This window comes from Ovis canadensis, chromosome 1, assembly GCF_042477335.2.
Source record: "Ovis canadensis isolate MfBH-ARS-UI-01 breed Bighorn chromosome 1, ARS-UI_OviCan_v2, whole genome shotgun sequence".
Taxonomy (NCBI): domain Eukaryota; kingdom Metazoa; phylum Chordata; class Mammalia; order Artiodactyla; family Bovidae; genus Ovis; species Ovis canadensis.
The window spans coordinates 10,142,933-10,160,151 of NC_091245.1; the positions used below are offsets into that span (position 1 = coordinate 10,142,933).

At 44.1% G+C, this 17,219-nt stretch overlaps 1 pseudogene; it reads right to left on the reverse strand.

Annotated features, from left to right (window-relative positions):
* Positions 1-16,795: 16,795 nt before the first annotated feature.
* On the reverse strand, positions 16,796-16,877 carry LOC138431090 (U2 spliceosomal RNA; annotated as a pseudogene).
* Between the last annotated feature and the right edge of the window lie 342 nt (positions 16,878-17,219).

The window sequence follows — 17,219 nt, forward strand, 5'->3', positions numbered from 1 at the left end:
CTTAGCAACAGCAGCAGCAGCCTACAAGGATGTGTTCCTAACTGTTAGGGACCTTCCTCACTTACTTCCCTACTCAATGCTCCATCCGTGATAATAATAACTAACATAATGAATGCTGGCTGTGGGCCAGGCACTAATTCATATCCTTGACGTGGATTAATTCATTCCCTCTCCACCGCCATTCTATGGGATAAATCCTATCAATGTTGAGGCATAAAGGGTTGAACAAGAACCCCAGGTTCCAAAGTTAGCAAGTAGCTGAGACAAGATCCAAACCCAGACAGTTAAAGTTAGGGTGCAGAGTTTATACAGCACTGGGTTGTGGTAGCTCCTGTAATATAGAGGTATGCAGAACTCTACACATCTGCCATGATCTATGATTCTTCCAGGATTTTGCACGTACTATTTGTTTTGCCTGGACCAGTCTTGCAAAGTTTAATGCTAGTGGAAGAATCTCCAACAGCCTTCTCTGATTCTGCAGAGAGCAGTAGTTACTGCCTCTCTTCACTTGTGATGGCTGCCTTACCACGATGGCTCTTCCTCTGGAAACTGCTCCAGTATAAAGGGGACAAACCCTGAGTCAAACTAGATCAATCAGATTTCTTCTCCTGGGATTTGAAAATTTAATGGAGTGATGTGGGGATTGGAGGAGGGAGGAGTCATTGGAAGAGAATACAGATGTTGCAGCTCTCTTTAAAAAAGTGTGGGGTTTTTTTTAGTTTTTTTTTAGTTTTTTTTGACATGGACTATTTTAAGTCTTTATTGACTGTGTTATAAAAATTGCTTCTGTTTTATGTTTGGGCTTTTCGGTTGCAAGGCATATGGGATCTAAGCTCCCAACCAGGGATCGATCCTGTGCCCCCTGCATTGGAAGGCAAAGTCTTCACAACTGGACCACCAGGGAAATCCCTAAAGAGGAGTTCTTAAACTCCCTTTGTTGAGTTCCCCAGAGCCATTCTTCCCTATGAGCTTGATGATCAAGTTTCTCCTTGATTTCCAAAAGATACCCCTGTATCTTTCACGGACTCCACCCAGCATGTTTCATTTCTTTCAATGAATAAAGCCACCTTAGTGAATCCACTGAGCTCTCATAGCGTTTTCCCACACCTCCACCAGTACACGCATTTATCTATACAGTGATCTTTGTTTATGTGTGGGTCTGACTGTCCTGGGCAGCCTGAGGTTGTCTTGACGGTACAGGCAGCTCCCATGTCTCTGGACTTCTGGTGGCCAGCACTGCATGTGACCCAAAGCAATGTCAGCAAACTCTTGCCCAGTGAAGACGCAGATGAGTGTGTTTCCCCAGGATGAGGTAGGCACCTTCAGGTGCCACCCCGGTTGTGATCCATTCTCTGTCTGCTGATACTCACAGCCAGAGTCTTGAAAATACTGTCTCCGGAAAGAAAATCCAGGTTGGAATCATTAAAAGTATTAAAAAATGACCTTTACTGGCTAAAAGCATAATCCATTAATAATGTACCTTGTACTAGAGAGATAATGGGAGTCTCCCACTGGGGAATTCAAGAGGGACAGGAATTTAGGATCGATACTCCTTCTTTACAATTGCTTTATTCCCCGAGCTGCAAACAGCAGGGTACACATTGCCCTCCCACGGCTGAGGCTGGGAGGAGGAGCTCCAGAATGAGAAAAGGACTCAAGTCAGCAAGGAAGCCCTGTCCAGGCATTTGACTCACCATTTCCTTTAGGACAGTTCTGCAGGGGCTCGGGCTCGCCCCACTTTGCTCTGACCAGGAGTCAGGAACTGTCTGCCTCTGCCCATGGGCAGTGTGGCCAGTTACTGACAGCAGCGAAGGTTGTGAGTGGAAGTGGGCATGGAGTGACTCTAGACTTTGGGGCTGTGTCTCTTTGAACAAGCTCAGCTGGAACCCATGCCTCAGACACAGCTAAGTCCCCAACACACCCAAGGACGGAAGGAGGCTGCACCATTCTGATTCATGGAGTCACTGAGTCCCCAAGTTGGAAAGACCTTAAAGGTCATCTTATGCTTGAGCACCTTTCGTGACAGGAGATTTACTGCTTCCTGAGGCAGCCCACTCCATCTTGGAGAGCTCTGACAGTTGGAACGTGCTTCCCTACCCTGAGCCCAAAGTGAGCTCTTCTTTCCATCGGGGGCCCCACTCTAATCAGAGTATCTCAGGGGTAGTGTTGGGGGGCAGTTTGCCCCAGGTGCAGACAGTAGAGGGAACATTGCCTATAGGAAGAAAACAAACAAACAAAAAAACATAAAAACAACAAAATCCAGTAATAAACAGTAAAAAAATAATAATAAAATTGACTAAAAGTTGGTCTGCATTTTATTATCACCACTCACCAGCAAGTCTAAACAATGTAAGTGGTAAAATACGCCCCTTTGACAAACTCTTCATTGGTCAGGTTCTGAACAATTGTTATGCTACAGTTGAGCTTTAATAATAATGATATATATGCAATAAGCTTCCATTTAGCACATTTTTATTACACATACTTTAAGAAACATTGTGTTCTACATGGCACTAATTTGGAGAAGCTCTGATTATACAAATGGCCCCCAATGCAAACAAGTTTGGCTCCATGTGTTCACTTCAGGAGTAAATTCTTAGGATCTGAACTCATCCCAGCTTTCTTCAAGCACATTTCCTGTCTCCAAGCCCTGAGGTATCTCATATCCCTGTATTTAAATGGTAAATTTTTAGAAATAAGCAAGGAGATGGAAAAGGAAAAAAATGGCATTACTTCAATTCTAACATTCTATATGACCACTTGAAGTATTACTTGCATTTAAATTTTAAAACAGTGAAAAAGTGAAAATTGCAAGGTGCAATAATTTTTGTTTGGTATGTATAATTTTTACATCATCTGTATTGCATTTGAATAACATCTTTAAAATTGAGATTCATCTTTTTCTTTTAATTGTTAGTTGTCTTTGAACTAAAGAATTAATCAGGAAGATAAAACCATAATGTTATTATTTGTTACTGCAACATGGTAGATATTTGTTTTCCCTTTCTCAAATGTTACGCCAACATCATAAAAATATTCATCTATTACTTTTCTCCTTTTTTATTCTGTTATATTTGTTGTAAATATTTCTTACTAGTATGGTTATAGATATGAAGTTTATATTGAGCCAAGGCAGAAAATTAGGTACGTGTTCCAGCAAAGCCCATCGTCACGGAGGTTCAGCATGGAGAGAAGTACCTCCTTCATTCCAGAAGCTGTGCTAACGTTACTTCTCAACACACTAGTTTCATGGGCAGCCTCAGCAGACAGAATGGTCCCAAGAGGATGCTGACCTGACACATGGGATCCAGCCTATGATATCTAGAACCCATCAGGTCTACAAGGGGAGGAGAAAGCCAACACTGAAATGAAAGAAGGGTTCTTCTGTGCTGTCCCAGTGAAGGGACCAAAACTCCAAGCCCCAAGAAAAGGGCCATGCACAAATCTTCAACTGCAGTTGAACAAGTTCAGTGTCAAAGAGCATGGAGGCAGAGGAGCAGAACCTGGGGCAAGTCAGAGGAGACCAGAGGCAAGAAGCAGGCCCCTGCCTCTACAGCAAATCTGCATGAGTTAAGGGAGGTCTGGGGAAAAGTTGGGAAACCCTGGAAGAACAGACCAACCCTGCTGAGTCTGGAATAGAACAACAGTTTGGCTTCCACCCTGGGGTCAGAGGACTAGGCTGATGGACTCCAGGTGCTCATGCCAGCCCCTCCTCCACCCAGTCCCTTTGGGAAGGCCCAGGGAGATGCAGTCAGATGCCCCTGCAAGTCCTTAGGCCCTTGACTCCATTATAACCACATTCCTACACCAAAATAGCCGAAAGCGTCTTCTCAAGGCCACTTGGGCTAGAGGACAGAGAGCTTTGGGCAATCTGCTAGGTGAATCCTTCTCCCATTTTCCTTGATGTGAGGAAGGTAGAGTCTGGAGCTGGTGGATCCATTCCAAGCAGCTGGACACACTCAGGTCTGAATCAGCTTGTTCTTGCATCCTGGCCTTGGGTTGACTTCCAATCCTACCTTTGTCTTTTGACTCTGAATCTTTTTATCTTAAGCATGAGCATTTGACCTCAGTGCAAGAACTGACATGAACTTTTGTTCAAAGTTACTTCATTCAGCCTAGCCATGGATCCAGGCTGTGGAAGCATTTAAGGTCCCAAATAAGTCATGTTCATGCAGTCGGTGGGGCACTGAGAAACAGCTGGATTCACCAGCTTCAGGCAATACCAAAATGTGGGCAGATGCTGTCTTTTCAGGGCAGACCTGCATCCCATGGCCAGGAACAGAGGACAAGTTCTATCCTCCAGGGAAAGAAAGAGAGCCAGACAGAGAGCCAGACAGGGCCCCTGAACCCACTCTGGAAATCAGAGGCTGATAGGAGCCCCAGCCTTCAACAGGCTTAGGGCACTAGCCAAGTCTCCAGATGGAAGCCAGGGATGAAGAGGGGCAGTTCATGGGCAGGCAGTAACTTGGCGGTTCAGAGATAACCAACCCCCCTACCTCCAACCCCCTGCCTCCTAGACCCAAGGTCTAGGGCCATGAGACTAGGCTTTCAATGTGCAGACGTGGGCAGGGTCTTAGGGAACTGAGGCTGGGGGTGAGCACTCCTGGGGATTCTGAACGAGCAAGGAGAGGACGAGATTGAGAGGTGCCTGAACACTCTTAAGCACCACTCCATTCAGGACACCGACATCCCCTCTACGGGGTCTGGCATAATGCACCAGGTGAACTTGGACTTCCCAGCCCTGACATTGCATCTTTCTGGCAACGTCCCTACCATTTCCTTTGATTAAATGTGGAGAAATGAGAGCACAATGATAAACACTGATTAACTGTAGCTCTAGCAGGGGAGACACGTTTCTCTTTCCTTTCTCGCTCTTCCTCCCTCCCTTCCCCTCTCTCTCTTTCTCTCTCTCTCTCTCTCTCTCTCTCTCTCTCTCTCTCTCTCTAAGAAGCACTGCTCTTCATCCTAACCTAAGGAACAGTGGGTTAATTGGCTTACAGAGCTACTGAATATGGAACAGAGCCTTAATGGAGATTTAATCAAAGGAGACAGTTGTGTCGAGTGAGGTGTAAAAGCCATTGAAGATGAATGGAGACGGATACAATTTTCCCCCCAGAGTTATTCAGAGCAATTTTCATAAAGTGCAAGTTTAACTATAGAATAGACTGTGTGACTAAGTGTCAGTTTGCTGTAGGGCGCAGCAGGGCAGGTGAGAGAAGGACTTAGAAAGTCACTTAAAGAAGGTGGAGCTTCCCTCTGCCTCAGACAATAGGCCTTAGGCCAAAGTTCAATGCTCCCATCCGAGCCTACCTGTTGTCCAATGGCCCATCTATGGGCCTCATTTCAGTGATGTTTTCTGCATCCACTGTGGCTAGTGGCCTGTGACCCGGTGTTTAGAGCAGAAGATCTAGGTCATGGCTATGTTTCGAGGCCCATGTGTGAAAGTGGTAGTCACTCAGTCGTCTCTGACTTTGCAATCCCATGTGCTATAGCCTGCCAGGCTCCCCTGCCCATGCGATTCTCCAGGCAAGGATATTGGAGTAGGTGGCCATTTACTTCTCCAGGGAGTCTTCCTGACCCAGGAATTGGACCCACGTCTTCTGCCTTGTAGGTGAATTCTTTACCATCTGCCAGGGAAGCCCAAGGATCCAACCGTTTATCAGACACCTCTAGTTGGGTCTCTGCCTCTTCCTCTGCACCCTTCAGTTCCCAGCTTAACTGTCACTGTTTAGGAAGGCTTCCCTGGGCCCCTTAGATGCTCTTTCCTACATTTCTCTAATGACTTAGAGACCATGAAATCCCATATTGGGGCTGGCGGGTATTTCTATCTACCATCCCCCCTAGACTGGGAGCTTCCTGAATAAATGTATATATATCTGAAGTCCATTATTGGGATTATCTTAGACAACCTATGGTGTAAATTGCTTCTTTACTCAGCAACATGGCGTGGACATCTTTCTATATTAATTCATGTTGCTTTGTAACGAGCTCTTTAATGGTTGCCATGCATTCCTTTGTATAGATGCCACATAAATTATTTAACAAATCCCATATCTTTTTCTGCTATCAGTAACGTCATTGAAAGGAGCATTCTCTTACATGTATGTGTTTGAAAATTTGCCCAATGAACTCCCTGATAAATTCCTAGAAAGAATATTGTTGAGGTCAAAGTTCCAATACATATTTTCAAGCTGCCCTTCAAAAACGGTAGAGTTGTGTTAATATTCCCTTCCACAAATGCTTTCTGAAAGCATCTGTTTCCCTACACCGTTTCTGAGCATTGTCAATCATGTTCATTTTTGCCAATCTGATGAGTAAAACTTGTCCTTGTTAAATCTGACAATTTAATAGTCCAAGAAAGGCTCTATCTGAGGAGATGAGATGACTATCCATCTTGGCGGGGCCATGAGGCGTTCTAAAAGCCCGTACGGGTGTGGGGGTTGGGCGGGGGGGAGCTGAGAATTTTCTTGGAGAAACCACCCAAGACAAGACAGTTGGTTCCCTTAAGGAAGAGGCTACCAGCCCAAATCCAGGAGACATAGTCAGATGTCGTCTGGCTCATATGATATCACTCAAGGGGTCTGGGTTGATTTCCTAGGTGGCAACATTTTCTGACATATGACCATAATCCAAGTTATCGATCTGAAAGGGCCATCTGAGTAAGTGTGAAGGCTCACAGAAGTATCACACAGATCAGAGAGATGGTGGATATAGAATGTGCAAGACACAGCCATAAGGGCTTGAACAGCCGGATCCAAGGTAAAATCAGGAACCAGGGAGCTGGACAGGGGACAGTTGGATTCAAGGCGCAGGCTAGTGAAGCTGTAGTCTGATGCTATGCTGGGCACCCAGAGAGCTAAACACCCCTGTGCCACGGGTACACAGTTGTAAGGGCAGCATGATTTAAAGCCCTACTGACTACTGAGTAAAGGCCACCTGAATGCCTTCTAGGCTGAGTCCTCACTGACTCAAAAGTTAAGGAAGTGGGGGAGAAGAAGCAGGTCTGGACTCTACTCTTGGGAACTGGATTTACTAAGCAAAGAGCAAGGACATAACTTCCCCCAAAATATTCAGATCACTCCTCCTAGTCAAGTTCTTCTCTAGTCTGGAGGTGGGAACTGACGGTGGGCACAACAGTGCTCTCTGCACGAATCAAAAATGAGGAATCCGGATTCTGAAGGGGATGAAGTTGAGCTAATGTTATTCCCACATGGATTGTCATGAGGTCCAGGCTGTGTTCCCCAGATTATCAACGATCAGGGGAAGCCTCAATGAAAACCAGCAAGGGCACCAGAGTGGAGCAGTATTTGGCCTGCCACAACCAGGTCAGCCCCAGGGGCGCACACCAAGCTTGTTGATGCTTCATGTTGAATCCAGAAGGTGACTCCCAAACCACATCCATGAATCAAATCAAATTAAGCCCAAGCATTTCTTACATATAAGGACTGAATGTAGGGTTTGGGAATTGAAATCAAAAGGTCAGGAGCTGAGTAAACAAAGATGCAGAACACGGAGCAGGAAATAATTGGTGAGTTGACAACAGTGGGTTAAGAATGCTTGCTTTCAGCAAGACCAGGATGACCAGGGCACCCTGTTAAAGGTCCCAGGGGGCATGAGAGTGTGGGCTGGCCTCACTTACAGGCTCAGGTTCAGTGAGAAGTCTCTGTTGTCATTGTTCAGTCACTAAGTCTTGTGTGACTTTTTGTGATCTTGTGAACTACAGCACACCAGGTTCCTGTGTCCCCCATTATCTCCCAGAATTTGCTCAAATTCATGTTCATGGAGTCGATGATGCTATTTAACCATCTCATCCTCTGCTGCTCCCTTCTCCTTTTGATTTCAATCTTTCCCAGCATCCGAGTCTTTTCCAATGAGTAGGCTCATCACATCAGCAGGCCAAAGTATTGGAGCTTCAGCATCAGTCCTTCCAGTGAATATTTAGGGTTGATTTCCTTCAGGATGGACTGGTCAGAAGTTTGCTGTCATGCTTATCATCAGTTGCTGGGGCTCCAAGTGGATGGTCAACTCTTGGTATAACAGAAGGTGATGAAGAGCTTCACTGGCTGAAGTACCTCTGGCAGTGTGACCAGCTCTCCCCTTTTGTTGCAGATGTCAAAGCCAACTTGGGCCTGCTGGGATGACAATATTGTCACCTGTCCTGGGAAAGGGGAGTGAGATACTTCCCAGAAAATTTTTCATCTTACTACCTTGTGTGCAGACACGAACAAAATAACCACAATCTTTCCCAGCAAAGAGGAGTGGAATCTCAAAGACCTGCCTTCCAAAAGGCAGCTGATCTACCTGGAAAGCAAAGGCTGGGGCTTCTGAATGGAAGAGAAACAAAGAGACACCCTCCATTCCAGAAAATCTACCTTACTTCCCACCTGGGTTCACATTCCACTTGAAATGGCTAGAGGCTGAATCCCACAGATTCTGCATCTTACTCTTGCCTAACCCCTCCCCCACAACTTCTTTATTTTATATCAAAATTGATAATGAATCCAGATCATTCTCCAAATTTTCTTTCAGTCTAATAAACTAGACGTGGCTTAACATCCATAGGCACATAGCTTTCAACCCCACCACTACTCTGGCCAATTATTGGCTACCAACTAAGCTGACAGGCAGAATAGTACAATGGTTAAGAGCACAGATATTTTCAGCTGAGCTGCCTGGGTTCAGATTCTAGCTCTGCCACATATGTGGCTACAGACGAGACACCTGTCTAGCTTCCTTTCCTGTGTTTCCATTTGCTTAAATTCTATCATCTTTTAAACAGCGCCTTTCATGCAGTAAGTATCACATGACTGCTAGCATTAGCTATTACTATAGTTCCCTAACATCCTCTGGCCAAGGACTAAGACCCAGATTGGGTAACTAGGAAAAAGCAGGAGACATTTGGGTATATCTAAGTTATCTATTTTGATGAAAAATAATTTATTCACTTCTCTGTACTGATAATAGTAGTACCTGTGATCTGCTGAATGCCTACCATCTGCCAAGTGCTGTGTAATCCCATTTAATCCCCATAACAACCATTCAAAATCCACGTTATTATCCTCATTTGACAGATGTAGAAACTGAGGTTCCGAGAGGTTAATCAACTGGCCTGAGGTCACACAGCAGTAAGACAAGGAATTCAGGTTTCAGTTCATGTCTGGCTGACTCTGAGCTGGCACCTACTTTTGTTCTTTCAGGTAACAGTTCAATACAATACGAGGAGGGTACAAGCAAAAAGCTAACTCGAGTCTGAGATTGTTTCAACATTGTAGCAGCTTCTATTCTTTTTTTTTTTTTTTTGAGATTTTTTGATGTAGACCATTTTTAAAGGGGTTATTGAATTTGTTACAATATTGCTTCTGTTCTGCATCTTGGTTTTTTGGCCCCAAGGCATATGGTATCTAAGCTCCCCCACCAGGAATTGAACCCACCCCCTCTGTTTTGAAAGGTGGAATCTTAACCACTGGACCACCAGAAAGTCTCTAGTCTTTGTTTATAATTGTCTGTTTCCTCTCTGTCCTTGTCGAGCTTCCCTGTAGGCAGGCTTACTTCTTCTTTGACATTAGACTGAGTCACGTGACTTGCTTTGCCCACTTATGTACCAGATCTGACTTATCCCACATTGGAGCAGAACCTTTCCATGGGCTTGCTGGTTCACCTCTTCCTCCCTTGAGCTTCTGCCCTGGGCCGTGAGAGCATTATGCTGCAGGTGGGGGCTACCCCTTCAGGCAAGGTCCCAGAGTAAGAGAAGACCCATGGAACAGAGAGTCTCACAGGTGGTGCAGTGGTAAGTAAAGAACTGGCCTGCCAATGCAGGAGACACAAGAAACGTGGGTTCAGTCCCTGGGTCAAGAAGACCCCCTGGAGTAGGAAAGGGCCACCAACTCCAATATTCTTGCCTGGAAAATTCCATGGACAGAAGAGCTTGGTGGGCTACAGTCCATGGGGTCACAAAGAGCTGGACACGACTGAGCATCTGTGCACACACATGGAGCTGAGCCAAGCCCAGTGGAGCCCCAGAGCGTCCAGCACAGCTTCTGGTGACCAGCAGCACTCATATACTGTGAGCAGGGAGTGAATGTTTGCTCGTATAAGCCACTGAAATTTGGCAAGAGGGAGTGAAGGCTGTTGCCACAGCAAGAACTGGCTAATTCAGACAGTCCCCAGGGCAGGAAGATAGACCAAGCAAGCTCCATTCTGATGGAATAGGCAAAGGAGACGAAATTCCAAGCTCCCTGCTTTACAAAATATTAATCCACTTGGTTATAAAGAGGGGCTTTATACCAGCCAGTTGCGTTTTTGCCCATAACTGGTGATTTAAATATGTTCTTCAAGTTAAGATCAAAATAAGGAAGTCACAGAGGACTCAGGACATGAGGGAGGAAGGAGAAAGTGACCAAGGTCTTTTGAATTTCCCACGGGAAAAGACAGTGGTGGCTCCAACAGATGCAGAGAACAAGCCCTGGAGGAAAGTGGGTCCACAGAAAGGGCTTTCCTGCAGGGAGGTTGGAGGAGGAGCCAGAAGAGCCTGCACAGCCCTGTGGCTTCCACGGTGTCCTAGAAGCTTATGGGGGAAACAGGACTCTCCATGTGACATGTATGGAGTGAAGCTCCTGGTTACCCAGCAAGACTGGGAACAACCATTGATCTCCTAAATTCTGGCTGGGACCTCTTTCAGCGAGACAAAGTGTTCGGCAAAGAAAGGTTTTGATCACAACTTGGGCCTTAGCTGGGGGCTAGCCAAAGTCAGGTTTATGGAGATTTCTGTGCACAGTTGGGTGCTGGGGGTAACGTTTTGTTTTTTGTTTTTTGTTTTGTTTTGTTTTGTTTTTCCTGTATTGTACCTGAATTTGTTCAGTAGACTGGAGGGTGGGGTTGTGGTGGTGGTGAAGGTGACCACTGCCCCGTCCCACTCTCAAGCTTGCCCTTGAGCTCTTGATAACCCTTTGTTTTCCTGCCCTCGGCCTTTCTAGGGACAGCTGACTGGGGCCTTTGAGGATGCAGGGGGGTTCTGGGGTCTCTGTGAGGAGGAGACAGAGGAAATCCCGGAGCCACCCCATCATCCTCTCTTGTTGGTCCTAGGCCAGCCGAGAGCCAGGAAAAGGCTGCAGCAAGGCTGAGGGGTTCCCATGGCAACAGCAGGCAGCTCTGCTCTTTAGGCTTTGAGTTGGTGGAGGAGGAGGTGGAGAAGGAGTAGGAGATGAAAGAGGTGATGAAAGAATAGGAAGGGGGTAGGGAGAGATCATGGGGGGATGAGGAGGGGAGAGGGGACAGAAGAGGAGAGGAAAGGACAAGTCAGAGGAGGTTACGAAGAGGAGGAGGGTGGAGGAAAAGGAATAGGGGAGGAAGAGGAGGAGGCATCCAGAGAGGAAGAGAAGGAAGGAAGGGGCGGGAGGACGAGGAGGGATGAGGAAGCAGAAAGAATGAGAGAAAGACCAAGACTGCTGGCACAGCATTCGCTGCTTTATGTCCTGGAGGCACGGCTGCCAGCCACCTCGGACACCAGGAACCCCCCACCCACCCACCACACACACACACACACACCCTGCTCATCTCATAGGACATGGTGTCAATGGACAGAACACAGCTGCGAAGGCCTGGACTTGAGCCCAGTTTTTCCCTCCAAAAGTTGTGAGGTGGGACAGAGAGAGGTTTCCACAACAAGTTTCAGCATCTCAAAGGCCCTGCCTTTGGCCACTTGAGCTTGGGCAAATTATTTACTAATCTCTCTAAATTTCAGTCTTGGCATCTTAAAAAATAATTGGAAATAATGGCTGCCTTGCAAATTTGTGAAAACTAAGTAACAGCCTCAAGATGGTGCCTGGCATGTGGTAGGCATTTAATAACTAAGTTTTTATTATTTTAGTGTGTGACTCGGTCATCATTCAACATCTCTGCACCTTCACTTCCTCATCCATAAACTAGAGATCATACCCACCTCAGAGGGCTTTTTTAAATTTATTACTGTAAAGGCTCAGTGAATGCTAGCTATTAAAATTATCTTCTTAATAACAAGAGTAAGCATTATGTAACCCCCAGTCCTTGTTTCATAGCACCATCTCCATTTTCACTTCCTCTAACACTTGAAACAACTGTGTTCAGTAGACAGGGCGGTATCATGTCCCTTATTGTACCTGCTATTTCTCTGTAAGCCCTGTGCAAAGTGCCTTACAGCTATCACCTCTTCGAATTCTAAAAACAGCCCTTCAGCGTATCATGCACATTTTACAGTTGAGAAAACCAAGGCACCAAAGGGTAAAGGAATTCACCTGCTGCTTGCTAATCATTGTCAGAACTTGGACTTAAATGCAGAATGGCAGGTGGAAGTAACACAACTAATTTGAAACAACCTATTTAACTCAGCGTGTTTGCCCCAAACCAACTTCTAATTTATGCTGTGACTGTACAGAGCAGAGTAGAGGTAAGAAATGTTAGATCTGAGACTTAAGGCATCTCATCCACATGAGAAAATTCTTAGGACATACCTGGCACGACCCGGTCACTGGGAGGCTCCTTTGGGAGCTCCGATAGCTTGGTCCAGAGCCTGGAGTAGAGTGAGATTCTCCAAAGAGCAGGCACCGAAGTTGTCAAACAAGGCCAGACCAGAGGTCTCCTGGCCCTCGAAGGGCCTCACCCAGGACCACAGAAAGAAGAAGCGGGGATTCTTCCCCTCTTTTGATTTTTAAGAGGGGGCAGATTAAGGGTATTTCACTTTCATTCTGATAAAATTTAAAATATTTGTGTTTGTTTCAAGAGATCTGTGTGTGTGTGTGTGTGTGTGTGTGTGTGTGTGTGTGTGTGTGTGTGTGATTGAGAGAGAGGAGAGAGGAGAGGAGAAAGGGAAAAGAAAGGAGAGGAAGATAAACAGAAGTAGAGACACAAACCACAGAAGGAAACAGAAAGACAGATGTCAAAAGACGTGACAAGAGAGAAACACAATGCCAGGGAAAGAGGCACGGAAAAGGGGCGGCAAGCAGGTAAACAGCCTGTGACGAAAAAGCACCCAAAAGAGACAAGCAGGGGCCAGCAGACACTACAGGAAAGCGAGCAAGTCAGAGGAGAAACCTGCCTTTCCTTCTCATCAAAAGAGGAGCACACGTGCTCCGCAACATACGTGTGACATGCAGTTATGAGAACACACTGCTTTTCAAAAGCTAGAAGAGAAACCTCTCTCTCTCTCTTTCTCTCCCTCCCTCCCTCCCTCCTTCCTCCTCTTCTCTCTCTCCCCCACTCTTTCTCTCTCTCTGTCTCTTGGTCTCGCTTTGTGTGTGCTCTCTGCCTCTGTCTCTCTCCTTTTCTCTCACTTATCTACTCCTCTTAGGGAGGGAGGGCTGAATCAGCTCTCCACGTTCCAAAAAGGCTACACTCAGCTAGAATTTGTGACAAAGGTGTTTTAAATCAGATCTAAAATTTGGCAGCACAAATGTTCTAGAACTCCTCATATCATTGTGAAAAAATAAAGAAAACTTAATTTCATATTCTGGGAATTGGGATCATCCCATCTCATCTCTCAAAGAAATAGGTTTTTTTTATTGTCAAAAATCATCCCTATAGTCACTAACCCTTTAAAATATTGGTGTATTTTGACTCTGATGGTCCTGCTTCTGGTAGGGCCCCAGTGTTTGCCCAATAGGCATTAGTTATGTGCCTAGTAGGGGCAGAACCAATGCCCTGGGCAAATAGTAAGTCTTGCCTTGGCTATAAGCTATGTATTAATAATTGTATTGCACATAAGAGTTGGATCAATATACCAGTGCTTCCAGATAATTCACACCAAGGTGATGTTGCTGTGGCCCTCAACTGTCCCCAAGGTCAGCCTGAATGGTGAGCTTTCCCAGAGTATGGTGGAGCTTGGACTCAGGGCACCTTTATATCTGTCCATCTGTCTTGAGGCCTTTGGTCAACAGTAAAAGCAGGCATACTCCTAAGCCTTGGCATAAGCTCTGAAACTGTGCCAAGTTCTGCCAGGGCTAATGAAACCATGGGAGGTGGAGAGGGGACAGAGTTCGTGGAAGTAGCTTTTCTCTGCATTGACACTTCACCAAGAGCCTTCTCTCAGTAGCGGTCACTGAAGGAGTCCCCCCCACCATGGTTTAGTTTATGCTAAACTTCCTACCCCCTTCTGCCTAAGGAAGTTCTCTGGAGACTAGAAAGTGAGTGCTTGAGAGGTGACGTTCCAGAAGTGACCTTCAAACAATGAGGCAGTTAGTGAATAAATAATCCAACTTCTTCAGCCCTCAGTTGGAAAATTCTGTTATGTTCTACTGAGCTGAAGCTATTTATAGTGGTGACCCACTCAGGGCAACTCACCTTCCACTGGTTTTACTCACTCCATTGTTCCGCTCTCCCAACTCCTGCACCGTTTAATTAATAATTTGGATCAATGACCAAATACATTTATTGTGTCTAAATCCTTGTTTTGGAGAGGTTCAAACTAAGACACCCTTGTATTGGCTAATTTAGCCCTCACAACAACTGCCTAGAGGTAAGCATCATTGCTCACAGTACTAGAATCCATTCCTCTTTGCCAAAGACTATGCTAGGCACTAGGAGTGCATGGTCCTTGCCCTCATGGAATGTGTATTCTAGACTGAAAGAAAATGCTAAACAAATAATCGCACAAATAAATATAAGGTTATGGCTGTGGCAAGTGCTACAGGTGAGAAGTACCTGGGCTCTAAGAATGTAAAATAGGCATATTTGAGCTAGTCAAGGAAGTCATCCTTGAAGAAGCGACATTTCATATGAGATCAGAAGGAGGAGTAGAATCTAACTATGGAAGATGGAAAGGAAAAATATTTAGAGCAATAAGAAATTGATGTATGGCAAAACCAATACAGTCTTGTAAAGTAAAATAAAGTAAAATTTAAAAAAACAACTTGAACAAATGATGAAACAGGCAAACAGAAATTGAGGTCACACACATATGAACTGGTTGGCAGAGGGTTTGATTACAGACCTATCTGACTCCAGCGTTAGAGTCATCGGTTCGAATGGATTTGGGTGTAGGAGCCAGGGGTGACTTGTTACTCTCATTACTCATATTATGAAAGGATTAACTACAAGCTTCCTTTAAATAGAAAACTCCCACAGGGCATTCAACAATTAACTCAATCACAAAAGAGAGAATTATAAATTTATGTAAATGTATCTGTTGGGTATAAAGGGGAAGTGTCTGAAAGGGTACAAAGTGGATGTTCTGAAATCAAGGAGAGATTAGGGATCTTCCCAAGCTAATTTCATAGCACCTAGCACCACGGTAGCAGCAGCCACTGCAGGAAGACCTGGAGAGGGGAGTAGGGTTTTCCTGGGTGACTGACAGATGGGAAGGAAATGATCTCTAGGTGTCCAAGGTCATAGGCCTCCTTTCCGTTTCAAAGCAGAAACCCAAAGAGTGTTGTACCAAGGAAAAACGGCACTCTAGAATGAGGGAGGTCATTCTTATTTCTGGTTAGTATGTAAATGTATGTAAAAGATCTATAGCTCCATGGTAACAAGGGAAAAAAATGAACAAAAAATAAACTATGAAACTATCAAGAGCAGTAAATGCAAAGAAGTCTTGATGCACTGAATTCCAGAGAGGAATGAGCCTTTCACAGGTGAGCAGAAAGTAATGCTGGTTTCCATACCTGAAGGCATGGACCTTGTCTTAATGTGAGTGGATAGAGAGCCAAGTCTTCCAGAGACAGAGAGAATTTTCAGGGATGACCAAAGGTCAGCCAAGGGTGATAAAGCAGAAAATATTGGAATCTAGGGAGAGACCCCTAAACATAAAGATAAATTACTTGGTCCCACTTGGGAATTTTGCTGAGTAACCAGCATAAGAAATGAAGCTGGAAAGTAAAGAAGCCTTTGTAGTCTTGTGGTTCTTAAACTTTGAAGACTTGGAGTTTAATCAAAAAGTGATTCAAATTTATTTGAACTTGAGTCCCAGCTACCTCTCCAGTGAAATTCTGAAATATCAAATAGATCAGCCTCTTGGGAGGTCAAGGAGACAAATGAAAGGCATAAAAACATGGTCAAAATTTGAAACAATCTATGGCTGACTCATGTGGAGGTTTGACAGAAAAAAACAAAATTCTGTAAAGCAATTATCCTTCAATTAAAAAATAAACAAATTTTTAAAAAGTGAACTCAATCTAATTAAAGTTGTATCCCAGCCCAAGCTCAATTCCATTCTTGGCAAAATCAGAATTTTATTGACAGAGGAGAAAAACTTGCACGCTCTACCATACATACATATACATACTTGCACATATACATACATATAAAAATTGTACTTAATATCTGTTTTGTGTGTAATATTTGGCACAAAATTTTAAAAATTACAAGACATGAAAAAAGGAGGAAAATATGATAAATAATCAAGAGAAAAACTGTCAATAGAAGCAGACTCATAGAAGACCAATATGTTGGAACTGGTAATCGTGGAGTTTAAATAACTGTTATAAATATGTGAAAGAATTTTCAGGGAGTAAAATAAACACAGTGTATGAAGAGAAGCAGAAAATCAAAAAGAAATTGAAATTCTAGAATTTTAAAAAGAACCCTATATAAAGTATAGACCTGAAATTTTATTTATTTGAAATTCAAAGTTAACCTTATGGGGTTAACAGCAGATGGGGTACAAAGGAAGAAAGAAATAGTAAATTTAGCATCAAGGCAGTATTTAAAAAAATACCACAAATAGCGAACATAACAAAAAAAGAAGCAAAGTCACAGTTATAGAGAATAAACTAATGGTTACCAGTGGGAGGAGGGAGAGCAGGTATAGGCAACATAGGGGGAGGGGATAAAAAGGTACAAACTGCTGTGTATAAAATAAGCTATAAGAACAGATACTACACTTGCTCTTAGCCAAAATGCCGAAAAGTAATTAGCCTCCAATTAAAATAAATTAATTAATTTCAAATATATATAGCTAATATTTTATAATAACTATAAATAGATATAACCTTTAAAATTATGAATCTCTATATTGTAATCTGTAACATATAGTATTATACATCAACTGTATTCCAATCTTTTCCAAAAAATTTTAGAGATATAAAATCAAGTCCGCAGAAATTACCCAAATGGAAACACAGAGAGAAAAAGAATGAATTGAACATCAGTCACCCATGAACTAATATAAAATGATCCAACACACATATAAACGGAGTCCCAGAAGCAGAAGTGAGAAGAGATAAAATAAATATGTAAATACACAATAACTACAT